A 10028-nucleotide genomic window follows, 5' to 3' on the forward strand; every position below is an offset into this window, starting at 1 on the left:
CTTTAAAGTGCACCAAATAGGCTACTAAAGAGTTCTTTAGAAATAAATAAAATAATCAAATGTAAAATAATATAAAATGTGTTCTGTTGCAAGTTCACATACTTGATCTCATGTTTTCTTATGGTTTATTGTTGAGCTATCAAGTTGTTAATGTTGAAATAATTATTTTATGACGTATTCTTTATTTCTGTCCTTTATGCAATTGGTTTTTTTTGGGAGGGGGGGGGGGGGTAGTTGTGAATGGGTGTCCCTTATTTTGCCACACTGAAGGTGGCAACCCTACTAGTGTTAGACCGATCGGCCGGCCGATATATAGGGCCGATATTTGCGATTTTTATGTGTATCGGCATCGGCCGATACAAATATTTTTTCCCCTGCATTATTTACAGACAGGCGTCCACAGGGCAGCTCTCACCGTCTTCAAACTGTCTAGCTCTCCCTCCCTCGCGCATATTAATCAAAGTCAATTGAGAATTGACACGATGGTAAAAGATCGAAAGACTGAAGTTTCAAGGGGAGCATTGGGAGATTTTTTCCTGAATTACCGATGGTGTTGCTCGACAAGAGATTAAGTTAAGTGCACCTACACTCTAAAAAATGCTGGGATAAAAATATCCCAAGTTGGGTTGAAAATGGACTAACCCATCAATTGGGTTGTTTTAACCCAGCTATTGGGTTGTTTTAAGCAAACATTTAACCCAACCGCTGGGTCAAAACAACCTAATTGCTGGGTCCATATTCAACCCAACTTGGGTTATTTTTAACCCAGCATTTTTAGAGTGTAGACATTAAATGACTAGGTTGTAAATAGTTTTAAAATTAAGTATAGTACAGTCAGTGTGCACTTTATTATGCTGCTTGCTTGTTGATACTGTGTGCAATAGTGTAATTATTTTAATTATGCTTAAATATTTATTTTCAGAATTTATTTTCACCACTGAACTCCTTTTTTTCTTGTTCTACCTCACCTGTTTTTACTATTTGTTAAATATTGTTTTTTTCAGTTCAATAAATTTTCCTTTTTTAAATTGTACATTTTAAATTTTTATCATCATGATCATTGAGTCATTTTTATGTTGTAAATTGAGGGAGCAAAAGCAGTATCGGCTCCAAATATCGGCTCAAGAAAATCGGCAGCCCGAATCGGTCATCGGCTAAGGCTGATGAAAAAAAATCGGTATTGGGATCGGGGATGGCTCACTTTCGAGGCTACAGTCATTCATTGAATAAACTATTATTGCTAAGAGGACCGACGGCCAATTGCATGCTACAAAGTGTCAGAAGTGACATCTAAATATAAATGTCACCCAAAAATGAAAATTCTGTCATTAATTAATCATCCTCTTGTCGTTCCCAACCTGTAAGACACGGAACACAAATGAAGATATTTTTGATGAAAAACAAACAAAAATTTCTACTTTATTCAACAATTTCTTCTCGTCTGTGTCAGTCCTCACGCAGTTTACGTTGGTCAGCTCCTGCGTCAGCATCACATGCATGCGTTGTGGTGCTCACATGAACAGCATCGACCAATGGTAAGCCGGCGTTCTGGAAGCACTGTACTGTTTACACTAAAATACTTTGATGAACAATTGAATTCATTTTTAATATTTACTACGTCAGCAGCGTTGGAGACTGACACAGATGTGAAGAAATTGTTGAATAAAGTCGTTATTTTTGTTTGTTTTTTGCGCACAAAAAGTATTCTCGTCACTTCATAACATTAAGGTTGAACCACTTGAGTCACATGGACTATTTTAACAATGTCTTTACTACCTTTCAGGGCCTTGAAAGTGGTAATGGTCATTGCTGTTATGGGAAGGTCAGAGAGCTCTCGGATTTCATCAAAAATATCTTCATTTGAGTTCCGAAGATGAACGAAGGCCTTTCGGGTTGGGAACGACATGAGGGTGAGGAATTAAAGACAGAATTTTCATTTTTGGGTGAACTAATCCTTTAAGAAAGACTGCAAGTTATAGCATCACACACCAACTTTCTTATAAAGAACCTTTTTGTAAATGTGTTTGATGGCCATTGAAATTCATTTGAATACATGTGTGTATGATTACCAATCAATCTTAGCATACACACCTCTTTGTTCCCCCTTCCTCAATTGCAGAATCTAGCAGTGAATGAAAGAATCCGTGAAAACACATGACATTTCACTGAATGACCAGCACATCTTAAACCGGCCAATCTGTACATCAATAATCAACTAAACCGTTTCTTTCCCTGCTTTAGATATTTGCATGATGCAACTCAAATGACTACATGAATCATAATTGTTTTTCTTCAGTGACTCTCTCCCTCATCATCTAGCTTTCTTTTTCCTCTCTGTGACTGAGTCATCTAATCACGCTGAAGGTCTTGTGGATTCTCCAAATGTGACTGTGAGCAATGAGGTAGCCATTTGAGGTACACAAACTTTTCGATATTTATCATCTAATTTCACATCATTTCCTTGTGACTGTTTTTGATGCTTTGTTTTCTCACACAGTGATGTAGCTATTATATAGTTTTACCTAATATAGCTGATAAATCCGTCCACTCCATTTGTGGTACAGAATTAAATTTCATATCAGCTTTTTAGAACAGTTCACAGAGAAGTAAACAGCATTATGCTGAAGACTACAAATAATGATATTTATAATAATACTGCTGAATATGCCATTTTATACCAACACACTGATAAAATGTGTGTTCTGTAGTGAATACTACAGAAAAAACTATTTTCTACAGGGAAAAAAGTGCATTCTATATTAGTACTCAATTCATGCTTAGAAATGAAAAGTGTAAATATCAACGTTATACAATTAAGTAAAACCTACTCAACTTTTCTGATAATGGTCTTCCCATCATGCACTCATACATTAATAATTAATAAGGTTGATGTTTTCCAGCTGTATTTACACTGTTTTATCATTGCTTTTTGTTGTTAGGTTTAGTAGGTCTGGAGTTCATTTTCTTCTCAAAATGACACATTGATACTAAAAAATGATCCAACGAATGTGTATTGAGATCTCTGTGTTCGGGTGTGAATCACATTACTTCTATTATACAGATATGTTGTCTACACAATATCTACTGTATTATTTACTTAGATGTTTCTAAGTAAAGCATACACTTTAAAAGTGTTTACTTCGGTGTTATATTGTTTGAATAAAAAGTATTCCAAAGTAAACTTCAACTAGAAATTACTAAATTTTACTGGCCAAGTTAAAGGTACTTATTTTCCTTGTAAACTCTAATTAACTTAATTCCGTGTGAAATGTGCTTGCGAAAGACAAAGTAAGTAAACTTTACTTATCTTTTTTTTTTCAGTGCAGATCATAACATCAAGTTCATTCATGAATTGTTGTGCATTATCAAATTGGCAGTGTGCTCAGCCAATCACAGCCTCTTCTCGAGTGTTTTTTACATCTGTAATTCACTACTCCCTCCTTACAATCTCAATGAGAACATAAGCTCAAGGGAGGCAAAAGAGACGCTACCTATCTCTGAACCTTCCTGGTGTCGCTGTTAATGAGTGCTCGCATACTATTCGATCTCATAACTAAAACTTGTTTTATTTCTATTACTGACAATCATTTTCTCATCCAAATTTTGACTGATATTTTCATCCAAGGCTGATCAAACTCTGGGAAAGCACCGGGGGGAAAAGGTCTTTAATTTACTCATTTTACTCAAGTCTAGAATAGTATTTAACATCACAGAAGCTAAATGCATTAGGTTACACCAACAAAACCAAGTTTTAGGATTATATCAGGTAGAAATAGCTGCTTAAATGTGACAATTACAGACTACCAGAGAGGGATCGTTTTCATTTCGTTTCTAGTGAGCATCCACTATAATTGACGAATTTAATGGCACTATTTTGACTATATTTTAAAAACTTACAGAACCCATTATAACATCTTTCTTAACGGCGTGTATCAGTGAGATAATCGTATTAGAAGATGTTAAGAATTTACTGCACAGTACATTTCCTTAAGAAAGACCATAAATTCACAACAAAGATAGCAGAGAGACAGTAAACGAGTGAGAAAGTCGCTCGGAGGGGAAGAAGACCCATCTTTGGGGTGGAAAAATGGACGAGGGGGATCTGAAGGAAGAGAAGGAGGGGTTGCAGCATAAGTGGTGTTCAGTGATGGATAGACTCTGGCCTTGAAAAGCCACACCTGGCTGACTGCTTTCAAAAGCACATTTGCTCATGTACAGTGGCGCTATGCGTTTCAAACATCTAGCGTCTTCTTACTATCTAAAGGCGCCGCATACTGCAAGTGCAGTCAGAATGCATGCCAGCGAAGGGGAAAAAGACGCTCTTTTCTTGTGCATGTGCAACTTGGTTGCGGTGTGTGGCATGTGAACTTTGTGTTTGGACTTGTTTTGCAAAGCTGTCAAGGACATTAGTGTGTATTTATGCATGTAGTGTTTATGTGTTGGTTTCTGTTCTATTATTCTTTGTTTGGTTCACTTAATGACGCTTTCTCCGGCAATTAAATGAGCTTGGATTTGCGCTTTCTCAAATAGTTTTTATGCCCCTTTTGAACGCTATTCCTCTACTCACAACAATCCGTTTATTTGTTAGAATTAATTCTTTTTTTATCTTCTTCATTTGTGCTGCATTATATGCATATCAAAAGCTTATTGATGAGGGAACAGAAAAAAAAATACTTCAAACAATGTTAAAGTTGAGCAAAATACATCAAAAGGTTCATAAGATTTATGAATTTCCACACTGTAAAAACAAAACTACGTAACTAACTTTATTATCCTTAAAAAAACTATGAGACTTCTAAATCAATTTGTAAAAATTAAAACTTGTCATTTTTGGTTGGAAAAAAAGTTGATCAGTTCACCACATGAAGCAATTTTTTTTTAGGTTAACTGACAAAACATTTTTGCAGTAAAATCTAAACAGATTCAAATCAGTTTCTGCTTCATCTTTTACTTTTTAAGACCAAAATCTTTGTGTATGGCAATATTTGTCAATGGCTTCACATTATTGTTGTTATTATTATCAATCTCATTTTTTTGGTTCTTTGATGTCATATTTCTAAAACTGTAACTATAAGTTTAACCATATCTGTTAAGTTTAAAATATTCTATGTGAAAAAGAGCTTGTTTCTTTTACTTTTAACACTTTCGAAAATGCTTGGGTAACACTTAATTACACAATAATTACAACCCTCAACCAAACCCTAATCCAATAGTAAGTATTCATATTACTCAGTACTTAAATATATAATTACGCTGTAACAATAACACCTTAAAATAAAGTGTAACCAAAGGTTTCGCAAACAGTAAAAGCTTACAACATATTCGGTTCATGGTAACACTTTATTTTAGTGTCTTTCTTATGCATGTTACATGTAGTTACTATAGTAATTACTATAAAGTACAGTACATAAGTGAATTATTATTATTCAGAATTCATATGTATAACTAACATGGAAACCTTAAAATAAAGTGTAACCCAGTTCCTTTCTGCATCTATGCATTAATATCTGTACTAAACATTTAGCATGCAATCTGTTTTGAATTTTTAATGGATTGTATTTAATAATCTTTGTTAAGTAACCCTAAAAACGCTCTTCTAATTCTATTTCCATAGAGGTCTACAGATATTCCAAATCTGAAACCTGAATGAACAATATTTTGTCTTTCTGACATTTCTGACATGAATCATTTTCTGATAAGAATCAAATCTGGTGTGTTGAGACGCCTCGTGAACTTGGCCTGATTTTATCTCTCTCTATCTCTCCTCCCTTTTTTTTATGGGGCGACTGAGTGACCAGGTCAGCTACTGTTCATTCTGTCCACATAAACACTCCCCAGTGCCCATTTCAGACCTGGATCGAGCCAAAAAACAAACACACATTTTATGCTCACGACCAAAATACGACCAAACTCATCGGCTGATCCACAAGCCCATATTATTGTCACGCAAAACTTAAATCATAATGCAAAATAAATAGCTATATTACAGTAACTTGGCACAAATTTCCGGCACAGCATCGTCCCCGTTCACTCCTCACTGCTATAAGTGGAGGATATAAGGACTCAGATGAGGGCTGATCCCCATTCTACACTGGGTATTAAGTAGCGTTTGTGCTCTCCAAAGCCTGTCCTACCTATTAACCCCTCTGATGTGCTTTCTCATGATAATCAGCCTGTTACCCACCGAGGAGCAAGGAATTGTGGGATGTTTTCAGAGGAGACCCCCCCCCCCCCCTTGATGCACATGCTCTCTCTCTCTCTCTCGCACACTGAATCAAGCATGTAAGACGCCTTTTCAGAGAACCCATATGAAAAATAAACTGCTGAAACGTTTGTTTGAAACGCCTCACAACATCTACATCTCTCAAAAGCAGAGTCATCTTAAAAGACAGAACATTTCGAGGAAAACGTTTGCAACAAATAACTCGCGTTGAAGAGTAATACAACTTGGAACAAGAACTAGAAATATTTAAGTTCATTGCTTAATTTATTAACCCGCGAGGACACTTTTGACATGAAAATAAAAGAGCTTTAATCGTTCAAACCATTGTAAAGATCCTCAGAAGCAACCCAGAGCCAATGCTGAAAAACGAAACGGTCTCACACATCACAATATGCGTTTCAACATGCAATGTCAATAACAAAAGCACTGTCTCGTGACGATCTCACTTCCATTTCCTTATTATGAAGCTCGAGGCAGTGGAAGTAGAGAGCCATGATGGAGCACAACCACCAAACAAGAGCTCGTCACAACCTGTTCTTTATCAATCACTGTTAGGAAGCTATTTACAAGCTCTTTTCGCATATATCCAATGAATCCAGCTCAAGTGAAATGTTTCATTTAGATACATCACATCAACTCACACAGCAACAAATGTAGCACAACAATTGTGCAAAAGATATAGCAAAGCAAAGCCAAAGAGAAGCGTTCACTCTATAATGCAGGTTTTAACCATCAATAGCATATATTTGAGAAAGAGATGTCACACAGCTACAGGTGTTTGAGGATATATTGACTGGAGAATTGAAGATTGGTCGCAGTTGTGCTCACACAAAATAAATGACAAATGAACTTTGTTTAAGATTTCTGCTCTCTGCAATGCTAAATGTTTCTATCCAGCAATTTTTGTCAATTTTTTCAGTGTTTCAACTTTCAAAAACAACGTTCAAAAGAAACTTTGCCACCACAATTTAGCCTACACCGAATTTAAAGCAATTAAACCTTTTAGTGGGTTGAATTTTAAGGGTATAGAGAAAGATGTCACAGCTACAGGTGTTTTGTGCATGTGACTAGTGTTGCAATGTGCTTTACGGATGGACGATTAGTCAATTTTATAAAAAATATGTGCGACCAAAGGTCAAAACTTTTCATTTGAAAAACTTTCAGGGAGCTCACTTCCACTGTAAACATGTTTTCATCATTCTAACAACAAACCTGTGTCCATCAATGAACTTCTTAAAATGCATGCCATTTGTCCTGAATTTAATCAAATGGTTAGTAAAGTGTATTAACCATCTCTGACACGCTTTGGTTTTTTTAAGTACAACCTGAATGCAGAACGTAAACTTATGTCTTCAATTTAGTAGGTTAAATGTGTTTACAGTGTAAACAAAGTTCACTGATGCCGGACACTGGGATTATTTCTTAGCAGAAAGGTTGTTAAAACAATGTAAAAATGTGACCACCACGCCGAGCAACATGTAAATGAACATTAAAACGAGGTGCCCCACACCTCAACCCACCGCTTGACACTCTTGTTTGTTAAGTACCTCTTGATAGGAGCACACAAACAAACAGTTTTTCACACAAGACGGCATTATACAAAAGTCACAATCCGCCCAGGAACATCCGATCTGAGGCAAACAAATGACGAGCAGCAGATAAGCCATAGCGAGCATGGAGAGGTAGAGAAACAGCACAAGACAAACTAGACGAAAAATAGTTGTATATTTACAGCCCGGTGAGATTTTCTCATATCAAGTGAACTATTAATAGACAGTCGCGTTTGTATAAACTTAATGTTTGAAACTCAACAGGAACGGTGCTTCAGCTCGCGCGAGTGTGTCTACAGCACAGGCATAACTATTCAGAAATTACTCAAAATTCAACTATTCACTCCAGAGTCACACCGAACATCAATAGACACAGCCGAGCCGATGATCGATCAAATGCAAATGTATCGGTTTGTAAACAAATTGTATCCGCGCTGTATTTATCGATGAAGTTTGCGAACGTGCAATTAAAAATTAAATACCCGGAGCCTCAACAATGTTTTACAAAAATGAGCCAAAAATAAATGACGTCGGCTCGGGAGAAAATATCAAGGGTGTTATTACAACGAAGCCCTCATATTGTATCATCTGCCATATCGATCAGCGGCCGAGCGAGTTGTATTAATTATCGGGATCTCATTAAAAAAACATGCACACATCAGATCGTGCAGCTACATTATGAGGACTTGCAGGGGAAAAAAACGAGCAGTTGCCACCAAAAACTTTCCAGCGCCGCATTAGTCAATTTCACAAGGAACCGCCGTCACATTCCAGCACCGACTAAGCGCAAACCTACCGTGGGAGCCCCACGCCACCGTTCCCGGTCTTTCTCCTCTTGATCTGTTGTTTTATTATTTTTTCCAATTTTTTTCTCTAATTTTTCTTTTTTCGGGGCCTGAGTGTCTCGCGCTCCTCAGGCTGCAGCAGCAGAGTTATGGGGCGCGCGAGCATTGTGGGAGTGTGACGTCAGGCCACTTTCACAAACTTTTCACAGGGGCTGGTAAACTGTTGTGCGCGCGCGTGTGTGTTGTGTGTGTGTGTTTGGGGTTGTTGTAGTTTACACACCGTTATGATTAATGGTGGATAGCGGCGAGGCTGATGAGGCTCGTCGCCGAATCGCTGTGTATCGAAAGTAAAAGGATTGAGACAGCCGATAGCATTTTTAAATTATTTAATGCAGGCATGTTTAATGCAAGGTGACTAAGTCAACACGCTCTTTATTTTTGTACAGGACGCCGCGGTGTTTTGTAATGCAACACAAACTTTTATCGTGACTCTATTTAAGCAACAGTCTTGAGTAGCCTAATTAAGAGCTGGATTATTAATTTGACGTGTTGACATAAGGAAGTATCAATGGTTTGCATGAAGGTTATTAGATTTTTTTTTACATTATTATTATTATTTACATTTTTATTGTATTTCTTAATCTGTATTGGCCTATAATTTCATTTTAGACTTTATATATATATATATATATATATATATATATATATGTATATATATATATATATATATATATATATATATATATATATATATATATATATATATATATATATATAAAATCAAAGGAGCACCAAAATGCAGTGATACGTTTATTGCACTTTTAATTACAGATTGACACCTTAAAATTCGTAAAACCTAGAGGAGATGACAGAAGTTGCTTGTGACAAGTTAAATGGATTGAAACATTGTATTGTGTGTGTTTTTTTAAGTGAGCAGGTTTACTGAAGTGGCCTATTGTTCTTATTTAGGATGTTGTTTATGTTTTATGGTTTGCAAATGTAAAAAAGAAAAAAAAAACTAAAAATGAGCATTGGAGTCACTGTTTATTTACAGTGTTCTTTCAGTCTAATTAAAATATATAGATGTAAATAGATAGATGTATATAAATATATAAAAAATGAAATAAATTAGAAATCAACTACAGTTAGGACAAATGATCATACACAAGTAAACAAACTTTGTAAACAAGTAAACAAACTCTATTAAAGTCATGTGTCCTGACATTAAAAGACATTTTTATGTTTGTGTTGCAGTGACCATCAGACATTTACAAGTGGAGAACAATTTAGCAAATAGTTGTGAATCAAACAAAAGTATTAAGAGGATGATTCTGTATAATTTCATTACATTTCAAATAGGCTAGTAATCAAGACGTCAGTCATTCACAAGCAAACAAACTTGGGACGATCTTCAAAACGTATGGAGTGTCCTGTTGATGTTTTCTAACGCTAAATCTGGTAAGATTCAAT

General features: G+C 36.0%; 1 protein-coding gene across 2 annotated transcripts in view; it reads right to left on the reverse strand.

Annotated features, from left to right (window-relative positions):
* Positions 1-8704, reverse strand: part of plagl2 (pleiomorphic adenoma gene-like 2) — a 54534-nt gene extending 45830 nt beyond the window's left edge. For both annotated transcript variants that reach the window (XM_079802906.1, XM_079802905.1), the window contains exon 1: positions 8570-8704. The gene's annotated coding sequence lies outside the window, so the exon portion shown is untranslated. The remainder of the gene's footprint in view (positions 1-8569) is intronic.
* Positions 8705-10028: the final 1324 nt, after the last annotated feature.

The sequence above is a fragment of the Gobio gobio genome (genome assembly GCF_949357685.1).
Source record: "Gobio gobio genome assembly, chromosome: 21".
NCBI classification, from domain to species: domain Eukaryota; kingdom Metazoa; phylum Chordata; class Actinopteri; order Cypriniformes; family Gobionidae; genus Gobio; species Gobio gobio.